The sequence below is a fragment of the Choloepus didactylus genome, chromosome 9, assembly GCF_015220235.1.
Source record: "Choloepus didactylus isolate mChoDid1 chromosome 9, mChoDid1.pri, whole genome shotgun sequence".
Lineage (NCBI taxonomy): Eukaryota > Metazoa > Chordata > Mammalia > Pilosa > Megalonychidae > Choloepus > Choloepus didactylus.
Window position 1 is genome coordinate 83,464,662 of NC_051315.1, and position 21,433 is coordinate 83,486,094.

Genomic DNA, 21,433 nt, shown 5'->3' on the forward strand with positions numbered 1-21,433 from the left:
TAGATGAAGTTAATGAATAGTTAATGATAAGATCAAAATCACAGAAAATTCAAGAGTGTGTGTTTACAATCTACATACTTAGCATATATCTATATATTATTTTGACCTTTTTGTTATTTAAGTTTTAAATTTATCAATGCCCAGAGTTTTATCTTTTGCTAGGTATGCTAGAAAAGGGCTCATGGAGATTAATTTTACACTGCTGTACATTATATTACTAATTAACTGAGAAAATTTATCTGAAAAAGCAGTGATTTAGGTGTTACATATCTTCCAAAGGTACTAGAAAAACATTTTAGATAATGTCATTTTTACAGTGTGGAAAAGAAATTGTAGACAGCATCTGAACTAATTGTTAAACATTTTTCATCTTTGGAACCACTATTTGTTAATACAATTAAATAATGTGTGCACATATATATGCATATGTGTGTGGTATATGTATGTACAAATACATACATAGATTCTGCATTCACAAGGTCAATCCATTTTATGACAAAAAGTGTTTCACTTTACCAGGAATATTTGTTTCAATTCCTGCCTCCTGCCATTGCTCCACCCAGTCACTAATGTGAGGTATCAGATGTCTGATTTTTTTACACAAATCTTGAGGCATGAGTTGCAAATGGCAGAAAGGTGTCTTAAACTTGCTTAGGCAAAATGGGGACTTTAATACCAAATTGTGACTACCAACAACTATGGGCTCATATTCCTTCCCTCCTCATCTTGTCTCCAACCCGAGTTCCAATTTTAAAAAATCAGGGAAGGTAACTATTTGGCCTGGCTTGTTTGGCATATGAAACTTTGACCATGATGGAGCAAGAGGGTGAGGAATTAAGATTAGCAACTTGTGGGTCACTTGTCCATATTTCAATTATTATTGTGAAAGAAAGGGTGGCTTAGGAAATGGAACTCCAATTCATTTGACTATGGTGCTTTTATGAGAAAGGAGAGTACAGGTAGCTGAAGAGAAAATCAAAACAAAACTCATCTCCCTGTACTTAACTTTTGTTTAACAAGAATGCTTCGGTTTATTTCAACTCCGGCCAGGTAAAAGAATGATACTTATTTTCTGTAAAAATAGAAAAGATCCAAATTTTATGAAGGCATAAAAAGTGGACAAAATTCACAGAAAAAAAAATCTGGTGTTTTTCTATTTGAGTTGATTGTAAAATTTTGGTTAAAAACAACACTAAATGGAGCAAAATTTTAGAAATAATATAACATTGTGGTTAAAAAAAAAAAGACCAATGATAGGCCAATGTGACAACATTAAAGGAATCCCCCTCCCCCCTTGGTGGCTCTGCTCTGAGTGGTCTGTGCTATCCCCTCTCAATTCTGGCTTCTTTTGATAAAGGCTTGCATTTCCATTGTTCATAGCATCTTCAGCAAGAAAATATAATTTACTTGTACTACTTTCTCTTTTAAAAGATCTGTTTTTTGGGGGGGTGGGAGGAGAGGAAAGAAGTTCTTTTGCTGAATAAGAACATCTATCGTAGTTAAAACAGAATTCCAGGAATGACAGGTATCCTATTTAGATAAGATAGCATGCCACATCTTCCTTTCCCCCTCCTTTTCCTTATATAGTGAGGTCTATATAAAGACAAAATTGCTCTATCAGACCAAGTAAGTATCAAAGTCAGGCCCCATCTTCTTAGTTTTACATTTCATATCCCCTTGAATTCATCTTCAAGCCATTTGAAGGACATTTGAAGTGGATTTCTGGTTTCTGTTGGTTATATTGAGTGATAACACTGATGGAAATTATTTTTTGGAGAAAGGTTATTGGCAGGAATTGTAGTGCTTCTGAAATGCTGTTACAGGCTGTTAAAAATCTGGTTTAAAAAAGAATGAAATAGCTCTGAATGTCAGTGTTCAGTATTTAAAATACTTTTTAAATCTTTCAAAAGTTCTAACTCACAATGAATTTCATATAAGGAATGGGGAAAATCTCATCCCTGATGTTTTACTCCCTTTATAGTATCTTTATTTGGAGCAATAACCTCAACATTTAGTCAATTGATAAAATAGGATGTTAGTGAGCATTTTTCTCCCTGCTTGGAATTCATTTGTTAAAGTTGATGTGACCATAAAAATTGAAAATAAATGTCAGTCAAGTAAGTATTTAATCATTTTAAGATATAAAATAGAAACAAAACTAATTCCTGGGAAAATTATAAATGGAGCAAAATATATAAATATTCATAATAGAAGATTGCTTTCCTTCATATCAAGAAACAGTACCTCAAGCACCTTATGAGAGATAATAACCCATTTTCATGTTCAGATAGAATAATTGTCTCTAAGGTCTGATTCAAGGGTTTTGAAAATGTGTGCCAGTTTCCAGGAGACACACTCCTGGGATTGCCTCATTGCCCCTGAATAAAGTCATCTTCTAATTCCTCTTAAAATGTATGAACACTACTAAGGAGGCTGACAATGGATCTTAATAAAAAATTGTTCAGATTTGCAAATATCAGATCTTTGTTCAGTTTTTCTTTGAAAATATTTCACTATTATTATTTCAACAGATAAAGAAATACAGAAAAAACACAAAGAAAATAGTCATCCATCTCCACTACATAGACTTAGTCAACATATTTTGAATATCTTTTTCCTTATTTATTTAAAAAAGAATCCCCCTTTGTTTCTGTAAAAAGATCCCTTCAATAATAATGCTTTCAAACAAGTCAGAAAAGTGTATAGAACTGCAATACAAATCCTGTATTCATAAGTGGGCATCATTAATATGGGGTAAACAAGTCTGCAGGAAACTTTCTTTGCATATATGAGAGGTATACATTGAAGAATATGTGGATGGATAGAAAGATGTAGATATATCAGATACATATGAAATATATATACAAAATTGAAAGAAAATAAATATCTTGAAGGAGAATCAATTCACTCTCTGTTATGAAGTCTATAGACTTAAACACTCTCTTCTCCCAATGAATTTTTCCTCAACATTCTATTTGTTAATTGAGTTATTATGTTTAAATTGTCTAGATTATTAACATTTACACTCTTTTCTTTAACCATAATTCTTATAAGTGTTTAATATGCATTCTTTGTTTAAATGATGTAAATAGTCATCATTGATTCTGTTACCATGGCTTCTCCAGTCCTTACTTCTCTATTTTGACTCATCAGTTAATTGCTTAGGTTTTGAAATTTGTACTTTAAAAACTCCTATCACATCAAGAGTTTTTAATGTTTTGTTCTTTCATGTTTTGGAATGTTTGCCTATTGCCTGGTTGTATTATACTTGGGCCAGGGTTTCTCTGCAAACATTGTAGATTGTTCCACTGGCTTTTGGAATCAAATATTGCGCTGGAGAATATTAAAGTCAGTCTGACGTTTTCCTCATTAACTGATCGATTTTGTCTGTCCAGATACTTGAAGAATTATTAATGACATTACATAACGCTTTTGAGAAATATTTAAAATAAAATTTCCTGAAAACTCTTTCTCTTAGTCTACAAATGCAGTTTTTCCCCAGCTAAGAAAAACTGGAATGATAAAAGTGAATTCATATTTTTTCTAATTTTTTTTGGATTTGATAATTTTATTACTCTCAAATTCAGAGGCATCAGATATCATGTTGCTTGACTTTTTCCGTCATATTTGTAATAGCTTTCTGATTGCCCTAACCTCTTTATGGAGTGTGTAAATTATCATCATTTTAAGTCATTTTACTTTGGAAATAACTTGATTCTCATTGCTGTCTGTTCTGCTCCTTGGTATTAATTTATGCATTAATTCAGTAACAATGTTTTATTGTTCTAAGTTTATTTTATAAATAAGTTTTTTAATTTCCCCTTTCATTTCATTTTCTACGTGTTTTGTTACATTCAATGCATTTTTATTAACCTGTTCTGCAGCATGAAGAAATTGCACTAGATATATTTTCCTAGGTTGTGTTCTTTGTCTATTACACATTGCTTGCGAGAGTGTGTTTAATATAGCACGTGTGCATAGTTACATTACCACTTCTTTTAATTTTATTTATTAGTTTAATGGCTTTGGCTTGACATTACATTTGCTCTGGTATAGTGCAGAAGATTTGATTTCATTTTCACTGAGTATGAAGTTTGTTTTTCTTTTCCTTTTCAAAATCTAAGCAATTAACTGATGAGTCAAAATAGAGAAATAAGGACTGGAGAAGCCATGGTAACAGAATCAATGATGACTATTTACATCATTTAAACAAAGAAATTGGAATTCTCTCCACTGTTTTTTCATGAGCTAATGGTGGATGTGGAAGTAGAGAAAGGACTGAGGGAGGAAAGGCAGCACAATTTAGTCATAAAGGTATGTAATTTTTGTTTTAATATTTGATTTCTATGCTGTTGCTGTTATAGTTGAATTATACACCTCAATTTAGATATGGTCTTAATCTTAATCTGCATCTCTGTGAGTGTGAATCCACTGTAAATAGGACCTCTTGAAGCTGTTATTTTTAGTTAAGTTGTGGCCAACTGAAGCCGGGTGAGTCTTAGTCTATATTACTGGAGGCCTTGTTGAAGAGAAGAAACCAGAGCCAATTTTACATGGGAATTGCGCAGAAACCATGTATGAATTCAGAAACAAACTGCTAATGTACATTGCTAAGTCTCTCTATCTATGGCCATAGATATCCATCAAGGATTTAATGTCCTTCAGTATAATTTCATAATTGTTTCCATAAAGTTGTTGTTTTTGTTTGTTAAATAGCTCCCTTATCAATTATAAGTAATCTACCTATATATTTTTTGATCGTTTTTATTTAGACAATCATATTATCTGCAAATAAACATTTCTTTCTCTTCAGTCCTTTTATTTCATTTCCTAAAACTCTTACACTGATTAAGACCTACGATATTATATTAAATAGTAGAGTTCATTAGTCTTTTTTTTCTGAACATAAAAAGTATATTTATAAGATTGTATGCTTAGATCTGATGTTTTCTGTAGTTGTTTTTATAGACTCCTATTATTGACTTGAGGTTTTTTTTTTTCCTTACTTGAAATACCTTTTTATTTGTCATAAATGACTATTTCATCTTAGCTAATATTTCTTATGAATTTTTGAGATGATGATATTTTCCCTCATCCATCAGTTAATATGGTACATTATATTAATTGATTTGCTAATGTTAAACAGTTTTTTCTTTCATGGAAATGCCAAACTTGAACATGCTATATTACTTTAAATTACTTTTTCTTTATATCCATGTATTTAATCTGTTAATACTTTTAATGATTTTTGAATAAACATTCATGAATGAAATTTTCTTTGTAAATGTTTTTTTCTTTTTTTCCCTCTATCTGAATCTCTGTATTAAAATTCTTATAGCCTCAACAAATAAGAAGGAGGATATTCAATCTTTTACTTTATATGATCTGGAATAGTTTGTATAAAATTTAAATTGCTAAGTTTTTCATGAATGTTTATTACAACTTGATTGTAAAATTGCCTGGCCTCGTTTTGAGAAGATTTTAAACTTCTCTTTTAATTTCTTTAATGTTTATAAGACTGTTCACTTTTCCTATTTTGTCTTAAGTTTGTATTAGGGTTACATTTTTCAGATTATTTTTTCTCTTAGTCCATGGCTATAAATTTACTTTTGTAGGGTTATTAATAATATTATGTCATTATCATTTAATGACCCCAATCATAATTTTGTCAGTGTTTCTGATGGTTAGGTTGATGTGTCAACTTGGCCAGGTGATGGTGTCCAGGTGTCTGGTCAAGCAAGCACCAGCTTAACCTTTACTGCAAGGACATTTGTGGCTGGTTAATAAACCAGAAGGCTGGTTTATTAAATCATCAGTCAATTGACTGCACTTGCAACTGATTACATCAATGAAGGGCGTGTCTTCCACAATGAGAGAATTCAATCACCTGGATTTAATCCAATCAGTTGAGGGCTCTTTTACAGTTTCGCTGGTCAACCAAGTGTTGGTACCCAGTTCTCTGTGCCCCTTTTCTTGGGACACAGACATTTTCCAGTATTCCAATCTCAGTTATCTCCGAAAGCCACTGTTTTTACATATTTATATATATATTTTTTCCATCAGCCCTGTCTCCTCTCTGCTGGGAGGAACCTCAGCTTCCTTTCCTGCTTGCTCCAGGTTAATCTGTGCTTGTAGCTTGTATTCATTAGTCCAAATTTGTTAATTAAAACTGCAATTGGAGCTTGGTTGAGTTATTTTCCCTTGCTCCAGGTAACCTGCTTCTTTTTTCCACAGGGAAGTGTTTCAGCTTAGCTTGCCATACTGGTGGGGGAGGGGCACCAGCTCCGCAGTTTGGGGAGCTTTACTTAGAGTTCTGCACTGTGATCTCAGCTGTTCCACCCATTCCAGACCAGTGTACAATGTGTGCCCAGTCACAGATGTCCCCAACAGTTGTTCCAGACTATCTCCTAGCTGTTCCTGGCTATATACTAGCTTCTCTAGAGGACTAATTAAATTCCACACCTCCCAATGCCACCATCTTGCCCTGCCTCCTCTATATGTTTTGATTTACAGTATTTTCATTATCTTTTATGCAAAATTATTTCTATTTCCATTTATTTCTTCTTTACCTCACAGGTTTAAAAGTATGTTTGTTAATTTTCAAACATATGGAGATTTTCTATGAATATTTTCTAAATTTAATTAGGGTCAAATCATGAAAAAATGTATGAACAAAGAGCTGAAATTTGATGGCATTTATAATATGATTTAGAGCACTATCTTCTTTTGGGAAATTTTCTATGTGTATTTAAAAGGAATATATACCATTGAATTGCACACTTTCGGTTAAAAATTTGTATTCTGCAGTTGTTGTATACAGTTTTGTATACCTACTGTGCTGGTTTGAATGTATTATGTCCCCCAGGACACCATTATCTTTGATGTAATCTTGTGTGGGCAGACCCATCAGTGTTGATTAGATTGTAATTCTTTGAGTGTTTCCATGGAGATGCACCCCATCCAACTGTGGGTGATGACTATGATTGGATAATTTCCATAAGGTGTTACTCCACCCATTCAGGGTGGGTCTAAATTAAATCACTGGAGCCATATAAATGAGCTGACAAACAGAAGGAACTCAGTGCAGCTGAGAGTGACATTTTGAAGAGGAGGTACAGCCAAGAGGGACACTTTGAAGAATGCACAGAAGCTGAGAGAGTAGCTGCAGATGATAGGACAGTTTGAATATGGCCATTGAAAGCAGACTCTTCCTCTGGAGAAGCTAAGAGAGGACAGATGCCCCAAGAGCAACTGAAAGTGACATTTTTGAGGAATTGCAGCTTAGAGAGGAATATCCTGGGAGAAAACCATTTTGAACCCAAAACTTTGGAGCAGACACCAGCCACATGCCTTCACAGCTAACAAAGGTTTTCCAGACACCATTGGCCATCCTCCAGTGAAGGTACCTGACTGCGATGTGTTACCTTGGGCACTTTATGGCCTTAACACTGTAACTGCATAACCAAATAAACCCCCTTTTATAAAAGCCAATCCATCTCTGGTGTTTTGTATTCTGGAAGCATTAGCAAACTAGAACACCTGCCATTAGGTAAAGTTTGCTTATTCTTAATTTAAATTTTCTATATTCTTACTTACTTAACCTAGTTTTGAGAATTTTAAAAAGAATTCCATTAAAATACTGTATTTGTCAGTGTCTCATAATTTTATAATTTTGCATTATTATACTTTTACATAAATTATTAAGTTCATAGGCCTTTATAGTTTTCATATAATCCTGATGAATTAAATCATGTTATTTTGCAGTAACTTTATGCCTATGCTTACTCTGTTTTTTACTCCATGTGTTGTTTGCTTTTTGTTTTCATCAAATGCATTTAGTCTGACATCACCATAGCTTTACCAGCTTTCCTCTGGTCAGTTCAGCAAGTTGATACTTTTAACTCTTTACTTTCAAAATTTTATTATGTTAAGTTTTATATCTATCCCTTGAAGGTAGCATAGACTGAATACTGTTGTATCAACCAGTCTGATGATCTTTGTTATTTCTGTTCTGTATTATTTATTCCATTTATATTTATTATGGTTACTAAAAGTTGAGATTTATTTCTACAATATAATTGTTCTCCAGTTTTTCCAGATTATTTTAGTTAACTTTGTTTTCTTTCTTCTTTTTATTGTATTTTATTCCTTTTTTCTTTAATAACTTAATACAATTCTATTTTTATATTTAACTATTACTCTAGAGAGTTTAAATAAGAAATATTAACTTACCAATATATAGAGTTAATCAAAACATAAAGACCTGGACTCCTGGTTTCAGCTCTGACCTGTAAAGACCTTAGAAGTCATCACTACTTCCTTATGCCAAGGAAAAAGACAAACTGAAAATCAATGAATTTTCTTGGCCTAATCAGAGAACGAAGGTCACAAGGTCAACTGCCACCACCAAATCTGGAGAGATGGGCAAATTCAGAGAGTCAGGCCAAGATCTTACTTGGAGCAGAAACCATTGATATTTCCAGTTCTAATCCATTACAACATGGATCATCCTATCCTTTTCCCTTGATTATCTTGTAAACTCCTACTCCAACTTGAGAAACAGACTCTCACCATCCTCCATCCATTTACTTAATTGTTCATTTCCAGTATATATGTATAGCAGTATCAGAATTGTTAACCTGTGCCCCCATGGGATACAACTAGTAGGAACACTTAAATGGTAATTTTAGTGAATTGTTGGAAACTGTTGACCAGCTTCAGAGTGAAAATTCCTTGGAGCCATTGCTTTAGGGATGTCCACACTCTTCTCTGGGTTTTACTTCCGAGAATCCCACTAGGTTTTCAGAGTGAAATGCCAAGAAAGATCCCTCTAGTAGGCTGAATAATGGCCACCCAAATATATCAGGCTGTAATCCATGATCCTATAGATGTTTCCTTTTATGGACAAAATGTCTGTGCAGATGTGATTAAGGATTTTGAAATGAAAAGACTATCCTGAGTTATCTGGTGGGACCCTAAATACCATTAATAATGTCCTTATAAGAGAGAGGCAGAATGAGATTACAAATACACAAAAAAGAACTTTGTGTGGACTCATGTTTATTTAATATAGATATAGATGGTTACGTATAGAAATATTTATAGATAAGTGTAGTCATGGGTTAGTATATGACCTTGCTCTTTCAGCTGAGAGGACTTAGAAGTAATGACATCTCGGTAACAACAAGAACTAGCTCCCAGATCTTGGTGTCTAATAATGTTCTTTAATAAAATGAACCAGGGTGCTTGAGAACTTGCTGATTCTTGTATGGAGCAAGAAATAAATAAGATGAGCCTGGAACATTTTGTAGTGCCAGAAAGTAAGCAAGTGCTAAAATACACTCCCTCTCCAAACACACACACACACACACACACACACATACACACACACACACATACTGACACACTCTTGTGGGTATGTCAAAGGGACACGGTAGCCAACAGAAAGAGCTCTCAATGGTAAAAGCAGGAAAAAATTGAGCAAATAAATAAATAAATAAGTATTGGAATATAACCAAAGTATAAAATAAATATCCATGAGTTAATATGGATACACATAAATGACTGAATAAATAAATGGGGAAGAATAGACAAGTCTCCTATGCTGAAGAATTCCAAATAATTTACATACATACTCCACCTGAAGGAGGTGAATTGTAATTCTCCACTCATTAGATGTAACCTCCTTCCAAAGAGTACAGTATGGAAAGGGGGGAAGGAAAAATAAAAAAGTAAATTTACAGGGTATAAACTTGATAAGAAAGCAGCCATGTGATCAAGGCTAACGTCAACAGTGATAAATCATTTTGACATGATGTGATAAAAATGGCTCTTCACATATGTGGTCTTCCTCTCCAAAACCTATACCCCTAGTCTAATGATGAGAAAAATATTATATAAATTCCAATAGAGGAACATCATACAAAATATATGACCAATATTTCTCAAAATGTTAGAGGTCATCAAAAACAAGGAAAATCTGAAAAGTATTGCATTCAAGAGGAGGCTGAGGATACACGATGACTAAATATAATATAATAGTCTGCAGGAGATCTTAGAACAGAAAAGGACATTAGGTTAAACCCCAGGAAATCTGAATAAAGTCAGGACTTTATTAATAATTATGTATCAGTAGTCATTCATTAATTTTTTACAAATATGCCATTCCAATAATAGAAGGTCTTAATAATAGTGGAAACTGAGTCTTGGACATATGGAAACTCTATAATATCTTCATAATTTTTCTTTAAATCTAAAATTGTTCTGAAAAATAATGTTTATTTAAAAACTCTAAAGTACATAAAACATTTTGATTCCAGTCATCACCTTTTGATTATTATATTGCATCTCTCTTTTTTTTTATTTTATTCAATGCTATTTTAGATTTAATCACACATTTTACTCCTTGTGTTTTCAAATTTTGATCTAACATCACTTTCCTTCTGGCTATAATACATCATTTAGAATTTCCTTTAGTGACAGTCAGCCTGTTATTTCACTTTCACTTTCATTCTTGAATTATATTTTTGTTGCACTTGTGATTTTATATTGGCATGTATTTCCTTTTGAACACTGAACATATGAATCCACAGTTTTTTATTTTCTACTCTTGCTGTTGAAAAGTCAGGTTTCAGTTTAATTGCTATTTATTCATAAGTTATCTTTGTTTTCCCTCTGGCTACTTTTAAAATCTTTCTTTGTGGGTTTTACAAAGTAAATGAAAAATATCTGAGCATGGATTTCTTTTTATATCTCCTGCTTGGGAATTTTTGACTTGATGAATTTGTAGCTTATTTTCTTTCCATTATTTCCAGAAATTTTTCTGCTATTATCTCTTCAAATATTGCCTTTAGTCCATTCTGTCTCCTTTCCTTATTAGATGTATTAGATTTTCTCACTGCATTCAACTGTCTCTTAACTTCCTTTAACTTGTCTCTTAACTTCCTTTTGTATAATAACCTAAATTAGGACTTTAAATGTAAATGGCAGCTAATCAATGTAGAAATGTTAAATTATGAACTTTATATGATCAATAAAACTAATTAATATTACCAGGAACTAAACAGCAACTTTTCTGTTTGGTATCTGGGATTCTGGTCCAGTCACTAGCTCTAAGGCAATCAGCCCATTAATCTCAATTTCTTCACCTGTAAATCAGGGAGAAAAAAGAAAAAACAAGAAGAAACACAGAATTACTATGTTTTCTTTCAGCTCCATGATTCTTTCTTCATTTTTAAATTATTAATTCAACAGATATTTATTGTTAGTTATATGCAAAGCATATTCCTGGCATGGTCTTGCAGCAGTGAACTGAGCAGATAATGGTCCTCTCTGATAAGAGCTTAGAGTCTTTTGGGAGAGGTAGATAGTAAACTACTAGCTACAGAATAAATTATTTAGCTACAATTTTTAAGTGCTAAAATAGAGGTTAAAGGGTATACTTTGATTACACATAACTAGATGAATGAGATATAACTGGAGTCAGTTCTGAGTGAAACAGGAATCGATTAAATGCTAATGAGCTAGTTCTTGTAGGGTCTTAAAGATGTGCCGGGGGTTGGGTATCTTACTTAACAGCAATAAGAAACCATGTAAAAATTTAAGGGTGAGAAGAATTGACATGATAAGATTTGCATTTTGGAAGATGTTAAATTCCGGAAAATGGTTTGAAAAAAGACAGGAGTGAATGCAGAAAGACACATTAGAAGAATATTATACTAATTCAGATTAGTATATACCCTGTAAAATAAGGGTATTTTTTATGACTAAACACTGGCATTTAGATTAGGTCCTTTTGCTAAATAAAACCACCTACCTAATTATCTCTTCTGATGTAGAGTAATTTAACATTATGACTTGCCCAATATTCAGTAGTCCCATAAGGCAGACAACAAGAATTTATTGCACGTAACTTATAAATTGATGGGATCATCATTATATGGCTTTTTAAAAATGACAGTCATACAGAAAAGAGGAATTAATATATGAAGAGATGAATATTTTAAGTAGGATCCAGAAAATGCTCAAGGGCTACAATTTTAATAAATAAATGAAGATTTAGCACTCAAGGAGACAGTGTAAATGCATTTGAAAGTTGAGGAAAATATCAAAATAAGGGGATCTGAAAAGAGTGGTATAGAAATAACAGAAGGGGCATATGTCCAATTTTTTTAGTCAGGTAAAATCACATCACAGTGTTCCTTATCTGCCTTTCATAAAGCTACAAGAACCAAAGATTACGTGGAAAAATGACTACTTGTCAATAAAAAGATGGATGAACTAAAAAGTTAATAAAAGAATAATAAAAAAATTAAAGTATTAACAGCAATGTGATATTTTTAAATGAGTGGTTGGAAAAGTAAAGTATAAAAAGTTAAAAAAAGACAAAAATATTCACATAATAGAGAAATTAAACAAAACAATGTAAAAACAGTTAAGATACAAGCTACTATTAAAGCCAGTGATGAATGGCATAAAAATAAGGCAATATGATACAATTTAAATCAAATAAAAATTCTGATAGGAGCGTCAAAGATGACTCCCAATGATCCCTGCCTCCTAGCATAATTCCTTCTGTTGGTTCCTTGTTAATTGCTTGTGTTGTAATTCCTGTGTACTTCCTTCTGTTGATTGTGGGCTGGATCCAGTGACTTGCTTCTAATAAAAAAACTATGGGAAAAGTGATGGGTTATCACTTCCAAATTAGGTTATAAAGGACTGTGACATCTGTCTTGTTGGCGTTCTCTCTTTCTGACTCTTTACGCTTGCTAACTCTGATGAAGCAAGCTGCCATGCTGTGAGTTGTCTATGGCGAGACCACTGTGGCAATGAAGTGAGGACTACTTCCAGCCAACAACTAAAGGGGAACTGAGGTCCTCAGTCCAGAGGCTTGCAAGGGACTGACTCCTGCCAGCAGCCACATGAGGGAGCTTGGAAGTGGATCCTCCCTCAGAGGAACCCTGGTATAACTTCAGCCCAGGACAACACCTTGTGAGATATTGTGAACCAGAGGCCTCAGCCAAGCTGCACCCAGATTCCTGATCCACGGAAACTTTAGATAACAAATACTGTTGTTTTAAACCTTTAAGTTTTTAGCTGATTTGTTACTCAGCAATAGATAACTACTATACAGATAAAGAAACAGATTCCTGGTAAATTATTTTTTTAAAAAATAAAGCAAGGTATTCTTCTAAACTTGGTAGCTTAGCAACATCATACAATTGAAATCTGATCTCTTAAGACATTTACAGTGACTTTCTTTAACTCAAGTACTCACAGACCCACCCTCTAATTGATTTTCTATAGGTTTATCAAGGAGTACATTCTCATAATGAATACCTGAGTGTACGTGATGCTTGGCCTTTCACCCTTTAGTGTTGTATTTGACACTCTTCCCTTTGTGAGATGGAGGTATCTTTGTTCCCTCCTGTTGAATCTGGGTGTGTCTGTAGGTTCTTCAACCAATAGAGTATGATGGAAGTAAGGCTTTGTGACTCCCAAAGCCATCCAAAAGACCATGTAGCTTCTACCCAAATCTCATTTGATACTCTTGCTAGAATGCCAGCTACCATGAGATCATTGTGCTGAAGAGGCCATGTGTAGATGATCTGGTAAATGGCTTCAGCTGAGCTCCCAGCTGTCATCTAACTTCAACAGCCAGCCTCGTCAGTGAGCCATTTTGGAGTCCAGCCCACTTCAGTTTCAGATGACTGTAATTCCAGTCAACATCCGACACATGAATGTCTAAACAAGAACTGCCCAGCTGAGCCATTCCAGAATTTCTCACCCACAGCAAAATAAAATGAACATTTAAGCCACTAAGTAACTTGTTACCATGCAATAGTAATAATAACAAGTGGCTTGTTCTAGCAGTTTATCTATTTATGGATTCATTTTGCCTTTAACTCAATCTGGTCTAGTCACTTTTTCTCCATCTGATCTGTAATCTATGAGGTGGGGCACATGCACTCAATAGAAAAGTTCCATTAGATAAGAAAATTTAGATGCAAGTGGCTCTCTTTAGCTAATAAAAATGCAAGGATATTCTCTAAAATTCAATGAGTCCACTTTTGATGAAAATTCTCAACTCTCATCATCAGCATAATTATGTTAGCTGAATCAAAGCATTGTTTTTCAGTTAGTGGCACTTACATGACTTCAGAGGTGTGCTTCACTTAATTAAAATTTTGCTTTATTCCACACAAATAGCTCTTTCACAATGATTATCATTTTACTTGTTGTGACTATAGTATTGCCATTTCCTGCTATGTCAAGACACAATGTGTCTTTCAGATTACAAAATACTCTTGCTTCCTAAACTGAGAAAGACCCTGAAAGTGTGTTTTTATTTGGATGTCCAATATGCTATATTGTACAATCTTGAATTTTCTTTAGAAAATACAGTCTTATATCAGGTTGACTGAAAAGTGACACAAGGGAACTTTTTAGTTATATCAAAGTTCTGTATCATAATTCAGGTGGTGGCTATTGCACAAATTGTATATTACTCAAAATTTATATAACTGCACACTTACATTTTGTGCATTTTAATATATGTAAATTATTCATCAATAAAAAGAATATGACCGCTATAAAAAACTATTCAAAAAATTTTGAATAGAAATGGAAATACTTTGAAACTATTCTTACTTTAATATTTTTCTCAATTTATTTCTACAGAAGCAGTTTTGTGTATTTCTTGGGGTTTACAGGAAATGATTAAAGTAAATTTAACAAATGGGTTGCTCACAAATATTTGGGAAGGGTTAAGAGAAAGCAACAGAGTAAATGATTTCCCCACCAATCCTCAACCCGATCCCAGGTGGAAAGCTTTTAATACCATCTAAACCTGAAGGGTCAAGAAGAGGAAGAAGTTATTAGAAACTGTGAGACGGAAATATAAAGCTGAACTAGGTAAAGTAGAGGCACTACCTAACAGGGCTTATATCCATTGGTAGAAGAAGGTAGTCACTGACAACCCATGATCAAACAGGGAATGAACATGTGGGTAAAACCATAACTTCTGCTCTCTCATCAGATCCCCTGTCTGAGCTTTCCATTGACCACATTCAACTAGAAAACAGAGACTGTGGTAGCCTGCCTTTAAGAATGCCATCAGCCCCTTCCTTACTTTACTTTTAATTCCCCCATCAAGAGATGGAGTCTACCTCTATCATCTCTTATAATCTGTACTGGTGTTAGTGACTTGCTTCACTGATAGAATTTTCCAGAAATGACTTTCTGGGACTTTCAAGATGAGGTAATAAGAAGGCTTACAGTCTCCACCTGGGATCATTTGTCCTTTTGAGATAAAATGGGTACTTGCTTTCCTATTATATATTTTTAAGCTAATCATTGAATACAGCCTTTGGATTCTGAAAGAGTTGAATTAAAATCATAATTCTGTGGTTGTGTGATTAATGGGAAATCTTTTAAAATTCTGGGTCTCATACATGTCATTGGTGAAATGAAAATTATAATAATTACTGTATAGGGGTATTCTGTAGGCAAAATGAATTCCCTATATCAGCCTAAGCCTAGGGCTCAATTATTTTTCTCTTTCAACCAAACAGTCCATTTCACTCATACACAATGCTTTTCATTGCACAGTAGTTTATTTCATTAAATAGTTCCTTTCTTGTAGGATGGGGCTGGAAATAGATATTCTTTTATTAGTTTCTTTTTCTTCATATTGTTGAATTTGTAGAGTATTTGGCATTTGGATTAATAACCATTAATTCAATTTTACTTAGCTGTGCAAATTACATAAAAGGCAACCAAATGGATAGTTCCAAAGGTTTAAGGAAATATTGTAAACATTAAGTAATGATAGAAATTTTGTTTGTCTTATAATAAATATATTTGAAAATTTTATATCATTCCTTTTGGTAGAAAGACAATACATGCTATTCTAATGTCATAAACAATACAAACATTTTCCCTCCAAAAAAAATGCATAAATTTTGTTATATATATTGTAGAATACTATGCAGTAATGAAACATGTGATAGGTATTTATTATATTCACTGGTCAGCCACTTCAGGTTCCTTACAAACCTGTTCTAATTGGTTGCCACCATACTATCACACCTTAATTATTAATTATGTTGGATGTTACCCTGGAGTATTAGTGTATATGCACATAACTATCAGTTCATTTATGTTAGATATAAAAATAAAGTTATTATATATGTTGTTGTAAAACATGAAAATCAAATCCTATATATTGTATCTATAATATTTTATTAAATGAGTGTACAGAACATTGTTTAAAGACATACATCAAAGTGTGAGCATTGATTTGATTGGGCTAATTTTCCACAATTTTCTTAAAAAATTAGTTGGGGACTCCTTGTCTAAATTATCTAAATATATATTTGATCAAGGTTATGATTTGGTTTCAGGGTTATAGTCAAAACAATATGCAAGTAACCCAATAAAAAATAACTAAAATCTTCCTTTTAATATAGTGAACATGCTATCCCATGAGGAAAGATGATTTAAAATTTTTTGATCTTATGCTGTATCATATAGCTTTACTTAAATTATATGTTGCTTGTAAATGCTCTGCTTTGTAACTTTCATTAAAATTACTGGGAATTTACAAAATGGTTTTCTACTTGAATTTTTCATTTCTCTGTAGGAACTTGATTTTGTTTACATTAGTTTTGTTTCATTTTCCTGAAACCTTTAAAAATTGAACATATGGAAAAAATCTTCTTTTATGCAGAACGTAACACTGAAAACAAGTATCTATTAAGAGAGAAATCTTTGTTCGGAAAAAGAACAGTCAGATAACATAAAAAAAACCCAATATTTTAAATACAGAGGAAATGAAAGTACAAAATATTATTCATGATTATCATACAACTGACCTTGTCATTAATGATTTTGCATAATTCTTGAAGATATAAGAAAATTAGAACTTAAAAGAATATCTCCCATGTCTTTAACAGTAACACAGAGCTCTAGTTTATATGTTATATCACATTTATAAAATAACCCAGCCTCCTAATTTTAGCCCAAGTAAAGTAGATCCTTTTTCTGTGTTTTATAAACTATTTTTATTATATAATTTTAATAAACTTCTTTACATAATTTAAATATAAAGTATTTCTTTGTATTTATTATATTCTAAATGCATAGTATTATATTATTACTGGAAATAAGTTTTCCACTAAATGAATTTTTCCAAAGTAAACACAATTGGGTAATTGCTTCAAGATCAGTGTTCTGGTTTGCTAAAGCTGCTGTTATACAAAATATCAGAAATGGATTGGCTTTTATAAAGGAGGTTTATTAGGTTACAAATTTACAGTTCTAAGGTCATAAATGTGTCCAAACTGAGGCATTAGCAAGAGGATTCTTTCACTGAAGGAAGGTTAATGGTGTCCAGAACACCTCTGCCAGTTGGGAAGACATGTGGCTAGTGTGGTCCTTTGCTCCCGGGTTGTGTTTCAAAATGGTTTTCTCCAAAATGTTGCTGGAATTCTGTCTTTCTTAGTTTCCCTCAGCTCTCTGCTTTGTTCTTCTGGGGCATTTCTCTCTAAGCATCTGGGAGTCCTCGCTTATCTTCTCAGGGGCAAACTTTGGGCTTCATCTCTTAGCTTAGTATCTCCAAAGGTCCTTCTATCTGCATCTCCCAGCATCTCCAAGCATCTGGGTCTCTGTAGGCTCTTAGCTTCTCCTAGGGACAAACTCTGGATTACAGATCTAGCTTCTCTCCAAAATGTCTCTCAGCTTCTCTGAGCTCCTCTCCATGAGCTCTCTTAAAGGACTCCAGTGAACGAATCAAGACCTACCCTGAATGAGTGTGTTAAATCTCCCTGGAAATAATTTAATCAAAGGTCTCACCTATAGTTGCGTAAGTCATATCTCCATGGAAACAATCAAAAGATTCCATCCAACAAGATTGGATTAAAAGATCATGGCTCTTCTGGGGTCCAAAACAGTTTCAAACTAGCACAATCAGCAACATTATCATCATCCCCAGAAGAATCTCTTATATCACTGCCAAACCATAACATCCAAAAATGTAACCTGTTTATGACTTTCATCACCAGATATTCATTTTGCCTGTCTTTGAAAATAGACTTTTTTGTATGTCTGGCATCTTTAATTCACCATTATATATGAGAGTTTGATTAATGTTTTTGCATGTAACCATAGTTCAATCTCCTTTTCATGTTGTATAGTGCCCACAATTTATTTATCCATTCAACCATTGACAGATATTTTCACTTTTTCCAATTTTTGTCAATGAGTAACATTGTCAACAACTTTCTTGTGCATATTTCCATGAATACACATGTGTGGATTTCTAACAGTATATGCCAAGTAATGAAATTTCTGGGTCCTAAAATCTATGGCCCAGGGTGAAGAAATCTTACTATGCATGCATGTATGGGTACAATTGAAAATATTTCAATATATTGTCAATATTTCAATGTAATTATATCTATGCAATTAAATATATATATATATAATTAGTTTCATTTTCTACTGTAACAATTTTCCACAAATTTAGTTGCTTAAAAAAACAGAAATTTGTTATTACATAATTTTGGTGGTCAAAAGTCCAAATAAAGTCTCTTGGGCTGTATTAGTTTTTTAGGGCTGCTGAAACAAATTACCAGAAACTAGACATCTGAAAACAGCAGAAATTTATTGTTTTACAGTTCCAGGGACCAGAAGTCCAAAATCAGGACTTGACAGGGCCACACTCCATCTGTAGGCTCTGAGGCAGAATCCACTCCATGCCTCTCTCTTAATTTCTGGTAGCGGCTGAGAGTCCATGGCATTCCTTAGCTTGTGGTTGCTCTCAGATCTCTGCCTCTATCTTCTGTAGATGTTTTCCTCCCTCAGTTCTTAGGGTGTTCTCCTTTTCTGTCTCTTAAAAGGACACTCGTCATTGGATTTTGGCTCACCCTAATCTGGGATGATTTCATTTTGAGATCTTTATGTTAATTTCATTTCCAAAACCCTTATTCCATTTTAGGTCACTTTCTGAGGTTCTAGGCACACATGAATTTGAGGGATACTAATCAATGCACCATAGTCTGCCCTCCAGCCCCCCAAAATCCACATCTTTCATACATTCAAAATACATTTCCCCCATCCCAACAGCCTCAAAAGTTTTAAATCATTCCAGCATCATTTCTAAGTATATATTCAAAATCTCATTGAAATATCATCAACTCACACTGTTCCAAATCTCATCAACTAAATTGTATGAATCAGGTATGGGTGAGACAATGGTATGATCCATCCTGGTTCAGAATTTCCCTAAACCTGTGGACCTATGCAACTAGAAAATAATTAATCTGCTTCTAGAGCACAATGATGGAATAGACAAAGAAAAAATATTCCTATTCCAAAAGGGAGAAAATGGAAGGGCCACTGGACCTAAGGAAGTTTAAAATCTAGTATGGCAAATTCCATTTGGTTTCAAGGCCTAAGAATTATCTCTGTGGCTCTATGCTCTGCCCTCTGGACCTGGAAGAGCTTTGTCAGCCCCTGTCTCTGAGCCTAGCTCTCTGGCCTCTTCCTCTGCATCTGTGTCAATGCCTTCAGAGCTATTCTACTTTTTTCTTGAAGGTTAGCACGTTTGCATTCAATTACTTCTATCAGCATGTTCTCTGCCTGTGGAATCCAAGAAGTCTAAAAGTATTACTTAATTTATTCCTATCTCTGTTCCTTTCACACAAGTCTGGCAGTGTTTCTGGTTGCATAACAGTCTTAAACACCCTGTGGTTCTCCTATCTTGTGAAGAAGATCTACACCATTAGACAAGAGGGTTCTCCATAGATGTTTCCTGCATAACCCTGTCTCTTTTCCTGGCTTCTGCTGAGATGATTTATTGGATCCAGGAGTCAGCAAAAGTTTTGCCAGCCACACCCTTGGCCTTTCTCCAGACCATGCTTTAAGAATGAGTTTCCAATTTTAGCATCCTTTGCAGTATAGTGAGACTGAAAATCTCTGAAACCTTCGATTGCTTTTTTGCTTATTCCTTTTTGCTTGACAGTTCCTTCTTCAATTTATCTCTTTCTTCACAAGTTATGATAAGTAATGAGGAGAAATCAAGCCGTGTCTCTAATACTTTACTTGGACATCTCCTCAGTTAACTGTCCAAGCTTAAAAGTTCAGCTTTCCACCCACCAATAGAAAATAATTCAGCCAAATTTCCTCTACTTTATAGCAAGGATTTCCTTTCCCTCCATTTCCAATAGCATATGCCCCATTTCTTTGTGAGACTTTTCCAAAAGCACTTCTGAAGTTAATATTTCTATCAACATTCTGTTCATGAGAATGCATGTATTCTCTAAGACAATAGGACCTTTCTGTACTGTCCTCTTTATTTCTTTCTGAGCCCTCATCAGAATTCCCTTTAACACCCATATACCTACTGTTTTAGTTATCTAGGCTGCTCCAATCAAATACCATGTTCAGCTTGAACAATGAAAATGTACTAGCTTACAGGGTTGAGGACAAGAAAATGTCCAAATCAAGGCATCATCAAGGTGATGCTTTCTTTCCAAAGACCAGCTGCTGTCAATCCTTGGCCCCACTGCCACATGGCAAGGCACATGGCAGCATCTATTGGTCTGTCCTTTCTCTTCTGGGTTTCCTTGATTTCAGCTTCTTGCTTTTGTGGTCTTCTTCTTCTCCTTCTCCTCCACCTTCCCCTCCTCATTCTCCTCCTCTTCCTTCACCTCTCTTTCTTTCTCTCTCTCCCTCCCTCATCCCCCGTCTCTCTCCATTCCTTTTATAAAGGACTCTAGTAATAGGATTAAGCCCCATCCTGTATGAGCTGGGTCACACCTTAACTGAAGTAGCCTCATCAAAAGATCCAATTACAAAGGGTTTATACCCGAAGGAATAGATTAGATTTAAGAGCATGTTTTTCTGGGGTACATACAGTTACACACCACCACACCTACCAGTTACCTCTTCAAGGTAATCTAGGATTTTACTATCATGTGCTTCAAAATTCTTCCAGCCTCAACTCACTATGTAATTCCAAAGCCACTTCCACACTTTTAGTTATTTGTTACAGCAGCATTGCACTTGCAAAATCGGTTAGGTTCCTAGTACTGCTGTAACAAAAGGACCACAAACTGGATGTCTTCAAACAAGATAAATATATTCTCTCATAAATCTAGAGGCCAGAATTCCAAAGTCAGTGCTTGGTAGGGTCACACTCCCTCTGAAGGCTCCAAAGAATCCACTCCGTACTTTTCTCCTTGCTTCTGGTGGCAGCTGGCAATCCTATGGTTTAGCTTGTGGCTGCCCTCCAGTCTCTGCCTTTGTCTTCACATGGTCTTTTCCTCCATGTGTCTGAATGTGTTCTTTTCTGTCCCTTATAAGTAAACTTGTCATTGGATTTAGGGCTCACCCTAATCCAGACTGAGCTCATCTCAAGATCCCTGCCTTA